This window comes from Monodon monoceros, unplaced genomic scaffold, assembly GCF_005190385.1.
Source record: "Monodon monoceros isolate NGI ecotype Baffin Bay Population unplaced genomic scaffold, NGI_Narwhal_1 Super_Scaffold_13, whole genome shotgun sequence".
Taxonomy (NCBI): Eukaryota; Metazoa; Chordata; class Mammalia; order Artiodactyla; family Monodontidae; genus Monodon; species Monodon monoceros.
In genome coordinates, this window is record NW_021703769.1 from 21,825,147 (window position 1) to 21,840,705 (window position 15,559).

At 57.9% G+C, this 15,559-nt stretch overlaps 1 protein-coding gene across 4 annotated transcripts in view; it reads right to left on the reverse strand.

Annotated features, from left to right (window-relative positions):
- The window catches only part of SRC (SRC proto-oncogene, non-receptor tyrosine kinase), a 56,977-nt gene extending 41,726 nt beyond the window's left edge, over positions 1-15,251 (reverse strand). For 3 of the 4 annotated variants that reach the window (XM_029220248.1, XM_029220246.1, XM_029220241.1), the window contains exon 1: positions 14,950-15,251. The gene's annotated coding sequence lies outside the window, so the exon portion shown is untranslated. Of the gene's footprint in view, positions 1-5,283; positions 7,547-14,949 lie in introns of those variants that run through there. The other variant, XM_029220242.1, reaches the window with a different exon arrangement.
- Positions 15,252-15,559: the final 308 nt, after the last annotated feature.

Below are 15,559 nucleotides of genomic sequence, written 5' to 3' on the forward strand. Positions count from 1 at the left end.
CCCTTCCTCCTGTCATCCTCCCTGCGCTGGACACCCCCGCATCTTACAGCCCTTCCTCCTGTCATCCTCCCTGCGCTTGCTCTGTTCCCCTGGCCTCCTCGCTGTTCCTCCAACACTCCAGCCTACCACTAGCTTCCGATCTTTGCACTGGCTGTTCCCTCTACCTGGGTTCTCTTGCCACAGGGAGCTACATGGCTCCTCCCTCCCCTCCTGGGAGGTGAGCTTCTGGGAGAGGTCTCCCCTCCCGCCCCCCCACCCCCAGGCCCGCCATCCTATCTAATTACAACCCATTCTGTACAACCCAGCCAGTCTTCCCAGCTTTACGTTTGACCCATGACACCTATCACGTTGTAACAGACCACGTGCAGATTTTCCTTATTTGTTGTGTTTTTGTCTCCCCCACCAGAATGGCAGCTCTGTGAGAGCACAGATTTTTGTCTGGTTGGTTCCTTGCTGTATCTCCAGCCTCTAGAACATTGTCTGGCACATAGTGGCGCTCAGTAAATATTTGTGGGAGGGAGAGGTAGATGGAGGGAGGGATGGAAGGAGGGATAGAGGGATGGAAGGAGAGAGGGAAGGAGAAAAGGATGGTGGGATGGATAGAGGGAGGGAGGGAGGAGTAGAGGGAGGGATGAAAGGAGGGAGGGAGGGATGAATGGGTCCTACCCAGGGCCCCAGGAGATAAAGAGATACAGGCCTCAGCCCCAGGTCTGCCCAGCCCCCCAGCCTATGCTCCGACCACTGCACTCTCCTGCCACTGCCTGGCATGTCCCCGTGGCAGAGCCTCTGACCACCCTGGTCACATGGGACAGTGTGCAAGTCTGAGACAGCTGTAGAGCCCGAGCCTCACCCGGCACGGCTGCAGGCATGGCATGGGTACCGGGGTTGCCTGCTGCATGAGCCAGGAGTGAGTGAAGCGTGAGCCAGGGACTGTCCGTGTTCCAGGGCAACCGGAACGTGTCTGGTCCCGTGTTCCCGGTGCGAACACACTCAGGGCTGGCAGGCCTCAAACCGGCTCTGCCAGTGCGGCCAGGGCGGGGCGGGCGCTGCAGGCTCAGGCTGGCACGGCGGGCAGATGAAGGGGTGCTGCCAGAGCCGGGACCTGCCACTCGGGGAGGGACAAAGCTAAGCAAGTGGACGGCGCCGCTCCCACTAATCCCGGCCCCGCGCAGACAGAACTGTTCTGGCCCGAGCGGCTCTTGGGTTTCTTCCTGGGCAGTAAGGGGATCCCTTTCCAGACCCCAGGCCCTGCCCTGCTCTGTAAAGGGCAGGATCCCTTCCCGCTAGGATCCGTCCACAGCCTAGAAGCCCGAGACAGAAGGGCAAGGCCGGGAAGTGGCCGGCGCCGGAGCAGGACAAGGCAGCAGGGAACCTGGTGTAAAGCCTGGCTCTGTCCCACGGTGCTGCACAGCCCTGAGCCAATCGTGGCCCTTTCAGGACCGTTTCCCCAGGTGGAAAGCAATGCTGGGCAAGGATTCCAGGGACCCTCCATCCCAAGGTGCCGATTTATCTAGAAGAGGCCACCTCAGTGACTCCAGCCCTGCCCCCAAAGCCCACCTCTGAGGATAGACATGGCCAGAGCCCGGACTCACACACGTCCTTACTCCCCACAGAAACAACAATGATAAAAATACCTGCTGAGGGCTTCCCTGGTGGCGCAGTGGTTGAGAATCCGCCTGCCAGTGCAGGGGACACGGGATCAAGCCCTGGTCCGGGAAGATCCCACATGCCGCGGAGCAACTAAGCCCGTGCACCACAACTTCTGAGCCTGTGCTCTAGAGCCCGTGAGCCACAACTACTGAGCCTGCGTGCTGCAACTACTGAAGCCCGAGCACCTAGAGCCCATGCTCCGCAGCAAGAGAAGCCACCGCAATGAGAAGCCCACACACTGCAACGAAGAGTAGCCCCCGCTCTCCACAACTAGAGAAAGCCCACGCGCAGCAAAGAAGACCCAACACAGCCAAAAATAAATAAAATAAAATTTAAAAATAAATTTTAAATACGTGCTGATCACTGAACACTTAACTCCATGCCTGGCATCCAGCTTTACACGCACTGTTTCACCTGGTCCTCCCAACAGCACTGTGAGGTAGGGACTGTTACTGTGCCCATTTCCCAGCAGAGGAAACTGAGGCCTAGTTGAGGCAAGTTGGAGTTCAGGCCCCCCACCCCACCCCTGGGCAGCCTCTATCTCCCCAAGACAGTTCAGGGTAGGAAAGAAATCTCAGGTACCCCCTGAAATGGCAGGGCCCATATTCCCCAAATCCATTGATCCTCCTGAGTCCTTAGAGGCCAAGCCCCAACCCTGCCCCCACTGTGTAACCCAGGCCATGGGTGTACCACTCAGAGCCTCAGTTCTCTCATCTGTAAAATGGGTAGGATCTTGCCAGGTTTGCCTAAGGGATACCGCTGTTTAAAGCCACGGGAACTGGAAGACTCAGTCCAACCCTCAGGACAAGGTGGAGAAGCTGCTGGGCCTACATGCCTCGAGATGGATTAGGGGGAGGGAGAGTGAACATGAACCAGAAGCCCAGTGGTCTGTGGCGGAGACTCAGCCCCTCATTACCAGCAGCCCAAGAGAGGAAGGATGATTCTTCCTGTGCCCCATGTAATCCAGTTCCAAGCCCTGTCAGTCTCACCTCCAAACACATCCTGAATCCACTTCCTTCCCTCCCACCACGGTCACCCCCTCGTCCAGCCCAGGCTGGCCAATTGTAGGCAGAGAGCCTTTCTGAAATGTCCATCTGAACCCATCACTCCTGCTTACACCCCTCACAGCCCACACTCCAAGACAAAAGACAAAGTCCTCGCGGGGGGGCCTCTGAGGTCCTGCAGTGGACATTCCCAGCCCCACCCCCTTCACTCCTGCTCCACCCACACTGGCCACTTCCCCTTTCCCTGAGAACCCAATACACTTCTGCCTCGGAGCCTTTGCACTTGCTGTTCCCTCCACCCAGAGCATACTTCCTCCAGACAAATGCCTGACTCCCTCACTTGCTTCAGGTGCTTTACTCAAATGTCTCCTGCTCAGAGAGGCCTTTCCTGACCACCGTTTTAAATAGCAGCACGCCCAGCCAATTCCGCTCTCTCTTTGAGCCTCATTTCAAAAGCCACTTCCTCACGGGAGGCCTCTCTGACCTCCCCCAGCCCAAGTAAGAACCTTCAACTTCTCCTTCCCAGCATGGACCATGGCTCTGATGACATAACATACCGTATGACTACATGTCTGATGAGCACAGGGGCCACTTCGGTCTCACTCACAGCTGAATACTCCGCAGTGGGCGTAATATTCAAAATAGTTAACAGCTGGGATGCTGCGGCGCCATCTGGTCAGAATAGACACTGGCCCAAAGTACAGGGCCTAGCATGGAGTGGGTACTTGGTAATTACTGAATGAATGAACAAATGAACAAAAGGATGAATGGAGGGATGGATGGATGGATGATAGATGGATAAGATGGACGGATAGATGGATGGATGGATAAGTGAACAGGGCACACACAGTGGGCCTGGGACTTACCAGGGATGCCCGGGGCTCTGAAAAGGTGGCCCGGAGAAGGGAAGGGTGCATCCAAGCTCACCAGCCAGGCTCTGCAACTGCAGCCTCTCCTCCTGCACAGCCCGACTTTCATTTCCCATCCTTTCGGTCTGAGGAAGCTCCTTCCCCCAGGGGAACTGGGTGAGAAGGCGGGGCAGATGGCCCCCTGGTCCCAAAGAGGGGGGGCTCCCAGACTCCATCTGTCCCACCACAAAGGAGCTTTGTCCTCGGTGCTGAGAGCCCGGGGCAGACCGGAAGCTGCCCCTCAGCCTCCCAACAGGTCCCGGCACCCCCGGTCAGCTGGGCCAACAGCTCCAAAGCCAGATCCCAGGGACTGACACAGTATTGGGCACAGCCTTCTAAAATCTCATTAATCCTCCCTGGGAGCCCTAGGAGGGAGGTTCTAGGACGACCCGAATTTTTACAGATATAGAAACTGAGGCAAAGTTATCTGGCCAAGGTCTCCCAGCCAGTAAAGAGCAAAGCTGGGATTCAAACCCAGGCCCACCTGGCACCAGAGTCTTCAGCCACAGCTCTCAACTCACCATGTCTGGAGTATAGACCCTCTGGGTTCAGCAGGGTGGAGGGGCCTTTTGGAGGTACAAGTGGGCAACCATGCCTGACCCTTCACGCTACCAGGAGACTACCACCCTGGCGAGGTTTACCCAACAAGGGAGGGAGGTCGGGCCCTGAACCCCAGAGCCCTCGCCCCACGCCCAGCCCGTGGCCCAGGTGCCTCTGGAGTCTGCCGGCCCCAACACGTCTCCACCGCTTCCTGCCAGGCAGGCGTGCACAGGGAAAGGCTGTGCGGGCAGGCAAACCAGGGGGCAGACACCCCCCACCCCTCACCCGCCGCTCCCCTGTCGCTTCCAGACCTGCCACCTGCCTGGCCGCCACCCACCTTCTCTCCAGGCCCATCTGCTCTCAGGGCAGTCACCAGAGCCACTTCACCAAAGCCACACTGCTGACGGGACACCTACCCTCAGCTGGGCACTACCCACAGCACCAGACAAATCAGTTCTGTCCCCCCTCCTCCGCACCTCTCCTCGCTGCCCGAGGGCAGTGTGTAGTCTCACCAGGCAGGTACTCCCAGCCCTCCATTGATTGGCATCAGCCACCTCTCAGGGCCAAACTCTACCACTCCTCTGAGCTCCAACAAGAGCAACTATTCACACTGCATCTTCAGGCCTTTCTCAAGCTCCACCTGCTCCCAGAGACCCATTCCATTCTTCCAGGTATGTCATATGTACCGCTTCCTCCAGGAAGTCTTCCCTGACCCACTCCCTCCAAGACCCCAGACCAGCCCCTACCTTCTGTCCCAGATAGGGGTTCTTGATCCTTATCTTAAACCCCAGCCTCTGTGGGCTACCTTCACTTGGCAACAGTAACTGAGCACTTGAGCCCGGCCTGATCCTTCTCTCTGTCCTCCCTTTACACCTTCAGCAGGAGGCCTGCCCTGCTCCCAGCAGCCCCAGGCCAAAGCCTTGCCTGATCAACTGAGACATCGTCTAAGTACCTTGTACTTGACCTACCGCTCCCCACCTCCCCAGGCTACGTGGACACACATCAGGCTCTTTCCCACCTCCAGATCTTTGCTCATGCTTTCTCTTCTTCCTGGTAGGCCCTCACCCTTCTTTTCCCCTCATGAGATCCTGCTCACCCTTTAAGCTTCAGGCCAGGTTATCACCTCCTCTGCAAAGCCCTTCTGGCATCATAATAGCTGCCCCAGTTCATATGGTTCCTACCTCATGGTAGGGCAATGATCAGGGTCTGTGTCTGGCTCCCCCAGGTTGTAGGCTGCTCCCAGAGTGAATCTTTGGGGTCCCCAGCACCCAGCACAAGGCCCAGACCTCACCAGCAGGTAATCAGAAGTCCAGCTGCCGACTCCCTGCCTGGAGACCCCAGGGGCAGAAGCCAGGAGCAGCTCCCAGAGGCAGTACTGAGTCCGATTTTGCCCACACTGCCCACAGATCTAAGGTAGGGGCGGAGTGGGGGAGAGGGCTTTCCACCAACGGCCAACTGGTAACCAAACCCACGTCGTTTCTGAAACTAGGGCACAGGAGAGAAACGGGAACAGCAGAATTGTCCCCAAATAGAACTGTGGCTCATCTGGTTCCAGGGCCTCCGGGAACACCTGGCAGGGGTGGGGGTGGGGAGGGCAGGTGGCTGCTCCAGAAGCTGTGAAAGGAGATCTAAAGTTTGGAGGGTGGGGAGGTCGACACCACCGCAGTCGGCACTGACACCCTGCCCACCTCCCTCAGGGCTGGTCCAAATCCTGGAAGGTGGGGGGTCCTCTCCCACTTTCCCCCACCCACCCATGGGGTGCTCCCTAAACCATCCCACCTCCCAGCCTTTGCTCAGCCGGGTCCTCTGCCTGGAATGCTGCTCCCCTTGCTGCTAGTCAGAATCCTGCCAATCCTTGTAAACGTAGCCACGGACTGGGCACTTTCTATAAGCCCGACATGGGCAGGCATCTGGGGAGAATGAGCTTATCACATCTTCCCAACAGCCCTGTGAGGAAAAGACCCCTGCCCCCATCTCACAGATAAGGAAACTGAGGCTCAAAAAGAGAAGCCATTTGCCCAGGACACAGAGCAGAGGAGGCAGGTGGACCAGGTGATGTGGTGGGACCTGGGTGGCGGCAGCCAGAGGGCACCCAGAAGGCCTGGCAGGGCCTGGTTCAGCTTCCTAGGCAGGCCCAGCCTTGGGGACTTGGCATAACTCAGGGCCAGAGAACACAGGGCACAGCCCCACAGGGCGCAGGGGACAGAACAAGAGCCCCTACATCCCTCTGACCCCCATCCTAGGGTGGCTGAGGACTGAGGAGCCACATTGGTACAAAGTGATGGAACTATCTCCCCCCAGATATGCACAGACCCACTGCACAGATGAGAAAACTGAGTCCTGGAAGGGGACAGTTTCCCCATCTGGAAAGTGAGATGTGCCACAGGAACCTTCTGGCTGTGACATCCCCCTGTGGTCTGGTGGATGCTATTTCCTTTCTCTGGGTCTCAGTTTTCCTATCTGGAGAATGGGGCTGTGATTCCCTTCCTCCCCAGGTTGAAACAAATTATAAAACAGCTAACATTTATTGAGCATTTACTACGTGCTGGCATTGCTCAGAGCATCACGCATAGTGCCACACTCGATCCTTAGAACAAGTCTGTGATGTGGATACTGCCATCAGGCCTGTTTTTCAAATGGGGAAACTGAGGCAGAGAGAGGTGAGCTGACTCACCAAAGTCACACAGCTAATATGGAGGTAGAGGAGAAACCCGTGGGGCTAGGGGTGGGGTGGCTTCCCAGAGGAGGCTCCTGGCCTTCACACTGCCCAGAGAGGAGCGGCGGGGAGGGGCTGGAGGAGGGGTCAGGGGTCAGGCAGGAGGCAGAGTGGGGCTCAGCCCAGAGGAGGCAGGGCAGGCCTGCGGTGCTGAGGAGGCCCTGGGTCCAAATCCACGCACTGGGTGGCTTCGGCAAGCCTTTTTGCTCCTCTGAGCCTCAGTTTCCTCTTTGGTAAAATGGGGCCAGAACTGCTGCCTCGCAGGGATGCTGTGGGGACCAGACACAGCCATTCGCCTGGCACTGGGCAAGGGCTCAACTATGTGCTCAAGGAACGGATGACAATGGAAGGAATCCTCAGGGCTGGGCCACTGGGCTCACTGTTCCTTTAGGATCCGGGTGGTATCCGACTCTCCACTCCGAAGGGGTGGGAAGGGGGGCCCAACCTGCCTCTTCTCTAATTCCTAGATAGAACCCTCCCAGCTCTGCCAGCTTTCCAGGCTGTGTGACCTCAGACAAATCACTTCACCTCTCTGAACTTCCAGATCTTCCTTTTGATAATAAGTCGAGGCTTCCACAGGGCTCTGAAAGAGGAGTTCCTCACTGGAAGGACTAAGGGCTTATGCGGGGAGGGTGGTTCAGTTCCACCTGCCAAAGCAGAGACAGTAGTGTCTGGCATGACCCTGCCTTGAGGCCTCAGTTTCTTCATCTGCCAAATGAAGATTTTTTTTTTTGCCATGCTGCGTGGCTTACGGGATCTTAGTTCCCCGACCAGGGATCGAACCCGCACCCCCTGCAATGGAAGCACAGAGTCCTAACCACTGGACCGCCAGGGAATTCCCCAAATGAAGATTTTTATGATGGTCTGTCTCCCTCCCAGCCCTGCTGGGGATGGCCAGAGGTGATTGAGGAAAGTGCTTTGTAAACTGTAAAGTGTGGCACCCTTGGGACTGATCACTATCACTGTACTCCCTTAGAGGCAAAAAGAATCCTATGACTTGCCATCTAAGGCAGAATGTGCTAGAGCCATGAGGGAGGGCAGAGAATGGGCAAGGCAGGTGCAGAAGAGGGGAGCGTGGAAAGTATGGACTTGGGTTGGGGCAGAGAGGATGGTCAACAAAAGCTTTCCGGAGGCAGAGGCATCTTAGCCATGATGGGTGTGGAGAGGGAGGGCACACCAGGCAGCAGGACCCACAGGGTAAAAGCATGGATGCTGGAAAACCCGGGGCCAGCAGGAAGGCAGCTGATGGTTCAGAAAGGCTAAAGGGTCACCTGAGTGAAAGGGAGGTGTGGGAGGTGACAGAGTGAAGCAGAGGAAAGAGCTCGGCCCAGACCACCAGCACCCCCAGGGGCCCTTGCTGGGGACCTTCCCCAAACCACAAGAGCAGTAACAGCCCCTGCCTCCAGGCCACGTGGGCAAAGACGCAAAGCACCCAGTGCTCAAACGGCAGCCACCTTCAGAGAGATGGACTCATTCAGTGAGGGGGCCTTGAATGCCAGGGCTCAGGGCACTGGGAGGCCTTGACAAGCCACAGAAGGGCAAGGGCTGAGGCGAGAGGTGGGCTCAGGGAGGCTGGCTGGAGATGGGGGCTTCCAGTAGGTCCAGCCACCAAACTTGTCTGTCTCTAGTTAACCTCCCCACCAGCCCCACCCCATAGGACTAGCCTGAACACAGGCGTCCAGTCTCAGCCCTAGCGTTCCTGGATCAATTGACCTGCAGAGACCCAGAATTCCCACCTCGTCAGGGAACTACCTTCATAATCACAGACACTCAGAAATCGTAAACACTTACTGTGTGGGGGCCCTGCGCCGGAGCAGACACAAATTCGCTCACCTGACCCTCATGCCACCTTGTCAAAGCTGTACTGGCATTGTTGTCCCCACATCAGAGATGGGGAGACTCAGGCTCAGAGCAACCATTTTCCCACAATCACACATAGCAAACAAGTGGCAGAGCCAGGACTCGAACCAGAACCAATTCGCTCCAAAGGCCTGGCTACTTCCACTCCCTTTAGTCCATGAGCATCCATGGAGCACCCATTATGTGCCAATCCTGGAAGCTGGGGATCCCAGCAAGATCCCAGTCCTCCAGATCTGAGTGTAGATCCACCAGCCAGAGGTGGAAGCCCAGAAAGTCAGGATCTCCTGCCCGCCCAGCAACACATCCACCCTCTACCCGGGGAAAGAGCTCAGCCAAGCTGAGCGCACACCCAGTGGGACTCAGATGCCTCACATCAACCAGAAGCCAGATGTCTGGGCTCACATCTCACTCCGCTGGGTGACTGCGGCCCCAGACCTTGGCCTCTCTGAGCCTCATTTCCCTCTTCTATGTAATAGAAACAAAAATTCCATCCACCCCAGGGATGGGACAAAGAATGGAATAAGTCACCTTGCTATGACCTGGCCGGAGAGGGCACAAGTGAGGACATCGACATCAGACAGAGTAAAAGTCAAGGCCACAAATTTGGATAAAGCAGCAGGAGAAAAGATAATCAGACCTTGACAGGGAGGCTGAGCTTCCCGACACCACATTTACCCCAACTTCCATCCCCCCGCCGGGAGACCACCTGTGCCGGCCTCACAGCCCAGCAGGTCTGAGGACTCCAAGGACCCATCCCCACAGTCTCTCAACAGCCCCCCACAGCCCCACTGACATTGCCAGGCTCACACGGCATCAAAGAGGACTCAGCCAGGCCAGCCCCTGGAGAACCCCGGCTAAGATCCCTGTCGCAGAGCCTCAGGAGGGAAGATCCCATGCCGGACAGATGAAGAAACTGAGGACCAGAGGAGGAAAGGACCTGGGCAAGATCACCTGGCTTCTTCTCCTCTCTTGCTTCTCATTTTATACTGGAACTTCTCTGGGTAGTTTCAAGAGGAGGGGAGGTACTGGGGTTCAGGTTGGAGGGGAAGTCACTTGCTCAAAGTCCCACAGAAAGGGGTGGGGAAATCAGGGTTCTGGCTTCCACCTCTGGGATCTTCCCCAATCATCTACTCTTTGACTCAGCCCCCCATCCCCTGCATTGTATTGTGGGAAGGAACAGGCTGGCTGGGTGGGGAGAGCCCTGGATGAAAAGATAGGAGATGGGGCTTCCCTGGTGGCGCAGTGGTTGAGAGTCCGCCTGCCAATGCAGGGGACACGGGTTCGTGCCCCGGTCCGGGAAGATCCCACATGCCGCGGAGCGACTAGGCCCGTGAGCCATGGCTGCTGAGCCTGCGCGTCCGGAGCCTGTGCTCCGCAACGGGAGAGGCCACAACAGTGAGAGGTCCGCGTAACACACACACACACACACACAAAAAAAGATAGGAGATCTGCATTTTTCTCCCTGCTTGGACAATATGTTCTGGGTCTTTCTGGCCTCAATTCCCCCATCTGTGAAAAGAGAAGGTCAGAATAGATCAGGAATGACAAACTCATGGCACACATACAGTGATGTCTAATCCTCTGTCTGGGGCAGACATTACTAATCTATCACAGCACTCTTTCCCATGAAGCCAAGAATGGACCTCAGAAGGTTTTTCAACACAGCAATCTTGGTCTGGGTTAGGCCTAACCCTAACCCGAGCCCGAACCTTAACCCTAACCCTAACCCTAACCCTGGGCCATCCCTAGACTGGGTAATATCTGAGTCCCCGCAAGGGACGGGAAGGGGGAAAGAAAGACGTAACATTTACTGGGCATCCAATAGTTTCAAGCTGCTGGGAGACATTCTCTGATTTAATCCTCACAAGGGAGGTGTGCAGAAGCTGAGGTTCAGGGAGGCTGAGTGATTTGCCTTTGGACAGACAGCTGGGAACAGGGCCTTGAACACAGGGGAGGTACCTACTGGGTCACCCACCCCAGGAACAGTGATGCAGAGCCAGCTACCAGGTGAGAGCCTAAGGTACAGCTTCACGCCATCCTCCTTTTGGCCATACTAAGTGCAACATCCATGCCCATTTTACAGCTTCACAAACTGAGTCACAGGAAGGGGGTGTCAGCTGCCAGAAAACAATGGCCTCGAGCAGGTGTCTGGCTGTTCCCCACCCCTATCTATCGAGCTAATGTGTGCTAAACGCTTTACTTCAGTCCCCTTGGGACATCCTGGGAGCCATGACTCATACTACCCCACTTCATAGATGAGGAAACTGAGATGCCCCCAAAGGAAGGGGCCCCCACCCCTCTAGGGGCTCGAGTGGAAACCAGAGTGGTTTACCATGGAGATAAGGTGGTAGGAGCAATGGAGGGGAAGTAAAGGGCTGGGGGAACCCAAAGGGAGATAGAGGCTCGGGGGCCACACAGCTCAGGCAGGAAATGAGGCTCTGGTCAAAAAGCCCAGGGCAGGGGGGTGGAGGCCTTTGAAGGGGCTGTAAGCCCTGCAGAGACACGGGAGGCCCAGCCCTGGAATAGGAGCCCAGAGCCCCACAGCCTAGGTGCGGCCCTGTCACTTGGCAACTGGGAGACCCTAACAAGTGTCTTCCCCTCTGGGTCTTAGAATTTACATGTGGAAAATGGGGCTAATCTCACCAAAGGCAAGCTTTCAAGAAGTTGGGATGGGCTACACCAGCGGACCTCTCCCAGCTTAGCCTCCTCACACACAGAGGGCAAGGCAGGACTCAAGTCGCCCGGTATACGGGTGGCCTTGGCCGCCAGCATCCTTTCCTAGACCAGTACCTTCAGAATCAGTGGGAATCATCCACTCAAATCCTTCACCGGACAGCTGGGGAGGCCAGACCTATTGGATGAACTGACCCGCCCAGTGTCACACCATACAAGGCAGGTCCCATTTCCTGAGCACCTGCTGGCTCCAGGCACTGGGCATACGGCCCTCCTTTAACCCTCACCTGATAGGAAGATATTGACTGTTCCCATTTTCAATACAAGGAAGCTAAGTCTCAGAAAGATAGAATGAATGACCCAAAGACAAGATAGAATGAATGACCCAAAGACACACAGCAGGCGGGCACGGTCAGAACTTGAACGCAGCCCTGTCTGAGTCCTGAGCCCTTACCCTACCTTTGTCTCCATCTCCCCAGCCGACCCCTCCCTGCTCCCCACCTCACTCCCAGCCTCCAGTCACCCTGCGTGGCACTGCCCCAACCCCTGGCTCTCACCCTCTCCTGCCTTCCTGCTACCGAACTCCTACGCTACTTTCAAAGCCCAGCCTCAAATGCCACCTCCTCTTGATATCTGATCTAGGCCCTCACAGAATACCTGGAGTCCAGCCCACAGATCTTTTTCCACCAGGTGCCTTGGTCACCTCTGCACCCCTGGTCTCCAACATGGGGCTGTTAACCCCGGGGACACCAATCAGCCCCCTGTGGGAAGATGAAGGCCAAGCTCCTCCTCAAGGCCTACATGGCCCCACATGGCCCAGTCCTGCTGACAACACCCCCTCACTCACCTCTCACCCACTCCCCTTAATTTTCTACGCTCCAGACTCACAGGCTTTCTCCTTGTTTCTCCACAAGAGCACACGCTTCCCCACCTCAGGACATTTGGAGTCCCCTCTGCCTGGTAAGCCCTACCCGTAGCTCCATGCCTGGCCAACTCCTCCACGCTTCCTTCGAGATTCCTCTGCACCCCACGCCTCTCCCTCTGAGCCCTTATCACATCTGTGATTATGTATTAATTTATTTGGCAACCTGTTTGCTACTTGGCTCACCCTCTAGACTTAAATTTCTGGGCAGCCAGGGACCTGTTCACAATTCCCCAGCAAGGACCCACCCAGGCTGACCACTCCTCACAACCCCAGGGGCCCTGGGGCGCGTCTGAGCTGAAGGGAAGAAATAGCGCTCTGCCCCTTCTTTGTTGAGGGAACTGCTGCCCCCTCCTGTCACCACCTCCTGGAAGCCTCCTGAGGCCTCCGACAGCTCCCACTGCTAACCCGTCACCACACTGCTCAGCCCAAGTTCAAAGCTCCTAGAACATTGTAGGTGCTCAATACAGGGCCATGGATGCTTGTGTCTCGGCAGGTTTGGGGAAACGGGGTCAGTTGAGGACCAGGGATGGGCGGTCTGTCAACAGGCCACTGAGCCATCTCCTCCCTGGCTCCTGGGGCTTTGGGGGAGCTAGACAAGCCCCCCTCCCCACCCTGCCAACCCCAGGTCACAATCAGGGAAGAAGCCAAAGCAGGAACTAGCTATGAGCTGGGGATACTTCATGCTCTGGGAAGAAGCGAGGGGAGGAGAGGAGAGAGCTGGGGGGCCTTCCTGGGAGAGGTGAGCCTTAAGCTAAGCCTTAAAGAGCAAGAGTAGACAAGCAGCTCTTAGAGGAAAGGGCACTCCCAGCGGGGACACCAGCAAAGGCCCAGGAGCTGCACAGGAGGGCCTAGGCAGGCAGTCAGCTGAAAGAGGTGACACACTGTAAATCATTCCCCTGGGTGGAAAGACCACATCACCACACCACCAAAAGGGCCTCGTGGCTTCCACCCAATCACTCACTCATCAGTAGAGTCTTTTCCAACACTGTCTCGTGCCTGGTCCCATAATGGGAAACCCCAGTTCCCCCACCACTGGAAGGGTGCAAGGGCAGCCAGACCAGGGACTCTGAGGTCTAGGCTCTCATTCCAGCTTCAAACTGTGTGGCTTGGTCAAGTCACTTCCCCTCTCTGAGCCTCAGTTTCTTCACCAGCAAAATGGAGATACACAAGAGTCCCTACCTCATAGGAGGTGCTCAGTAGATGTTAGCAGCTATCGCTATCATGGGCCCATTTTATACTTAACAAAACTGAGGCCAGAGGGAGTAGTGAGTTGTCTCAGGTCACACAGCTGCTGGGTGGCAAGACTGTGCCGGGGCTGTTTCTTTCTCGAGGGTTAGGAGGTGGCTTTGGGGGCACCAATCCACCCCCCTAGGACCAGCCATCTCACCTCCCACCCATCTTTTTTAGGCAATTCATCCAGTGAAGTGCTCATTTATCGAACACCTACCACATGCTAAGCCCCTCCCTGCAGGAGTGCCTACAGTCTTCCCCTGAGGATCCCCACTGCACACATGTGGACTCAAAGGGGTAGTCCCTTGGCCCAGGTCACCCAGTGAGACAAGAAGCCTAGGTCTTGTCTCCCCAGCCAGGAGGCCAATATGAGGGTCAGCAACAGAACCAGCCTGGTCCATTCTTGAAATCGTCTGGTCTCAGCTGCACTATGGCTGGGCCCGGACTCACCCCAGGTGACCCAGAGAGCACTGTCCCAATTGGACAGAGTCCCTGAAGCCCGGGAATCTTCACCCAGGGCCACGCATGGGGTCCGTCCACTCTCAAGTCTGCCTGAAGGCCCCAGAGGCTGAACTGCTACCCCACAGGTGACCCCCTTCTGTTCACCCCAACCTTCCACCAGCCCAGTAAGCCCAGCCAGGCCCGCAGCGGGGCCTGATGAGGACCCCTAGCTCAGAGAGGGCAGGCAGCTGTTTGAGGACACACAGGAGGGCAAGTAAGTGGTGGCCCCTGTCGGGACTCAAACCCACCACCAAGCCCAGCCCAGGCGGACAAATGGACCCAGCCTGGTGGCGAAATCCCCAAACTTTTGCCAACTTCTGAGCAGACAGGCGGCTGGGCCTGTCGAGAGGCGAGGCTGGGGGCTGTGGGCAGCAGGGACCAAGCACAGTTTGGCCAGTCCCTTCCAGGCCGGCAGCACCAGGCCCTACCCGAGGCCCCACGAGGACAGGGAGATCCTGGTGCCCCGGCCCGGCACCCCCAACCCGGCGCCCCCAGGCCCACCCTGTCCGCCCCCTCTCCACCCCCCATCCAGGGCTGGGGGCGCCAGGCCGGGCAGCCGCGGCCAGAGGCGGCGCCGACTGGCTCAGATTTCAGATTTGGCCTAGACCTGGCCCGGGGGCTCAGGCCCGGCTCGCTGCTTGCTCTCAGGGGGCCCGTAGAGGGACGGTGAGCCGGAGGGGGTCCCCGCGCGGACCGGACCTCTACACCCCCCCCCACCCAGCCCCCTCCCCCGGCGGCATCACAACAAAAGGCCGCGCCAGACAAGTCCCGGTGCGCCCGCCCTGCGCTCCTGGATCGCTGCTCAGCCCGGGGGGGATGGGGGTTGGAAGGGGGGCCAGGAGCCCCCGCGGCCCGGCGATCCGACGCCAGGGTGATCCCCGGGCGGGGGCTCCCTCACGCGGGCCGGGACTGGGGGCCGGCGGAGGGCCGGGGGGCGCTCACCTGGGCCGGCGGGCAGGCGGACGCACCGGCAGACAGACGCACCGGAGGACCGACCGCCGGACGGCCAGGGGTTCGGGCACACGGCGGCCTGGCCGCTCCGGCTCCCAGGCCGGAATGGATTCCGGGCCGGGAGAGACAGATCGAGAGAGAAAGGGAGGAGGAGGAGGAGGCGGCGGCGGCCTGGGGAGGGGAAGAGGAGGGAGGGAGCGCGCGAGCAGGGAGGAGGGGCCCGGCAAGCCGCCGGGAGGAGGAGGAAGGAGGAAGCGCGCCGGGACAGTTCCCCGCCTGTGACCTGGGAGAGACCCGTGCGCGGCCTCCCCACGCCAAGGGTCCCGGCGGGCCGGGGAATGGGGGGCGGAGGCACCGGGCACAGAAGCCCCGCCCCCACCCCGCCCTGAGAGCGCTCCCTACCCTTCGGGGCACCCATCAGCCCTCAAGCCAAAATGCCCTCCCTAACTCCCCCCCAGCCCACCCACCCCATTTACCCCAAATCTACCTCTCCCGAAATTATTAGTAATAATCAACAGCAGCACTGATAGAGCGCTCACTTCTTGCCAGGTGCCAGGCTAAGCGGTTCAGGTCAATTTTAGGATCTATTCCTACCAACCCA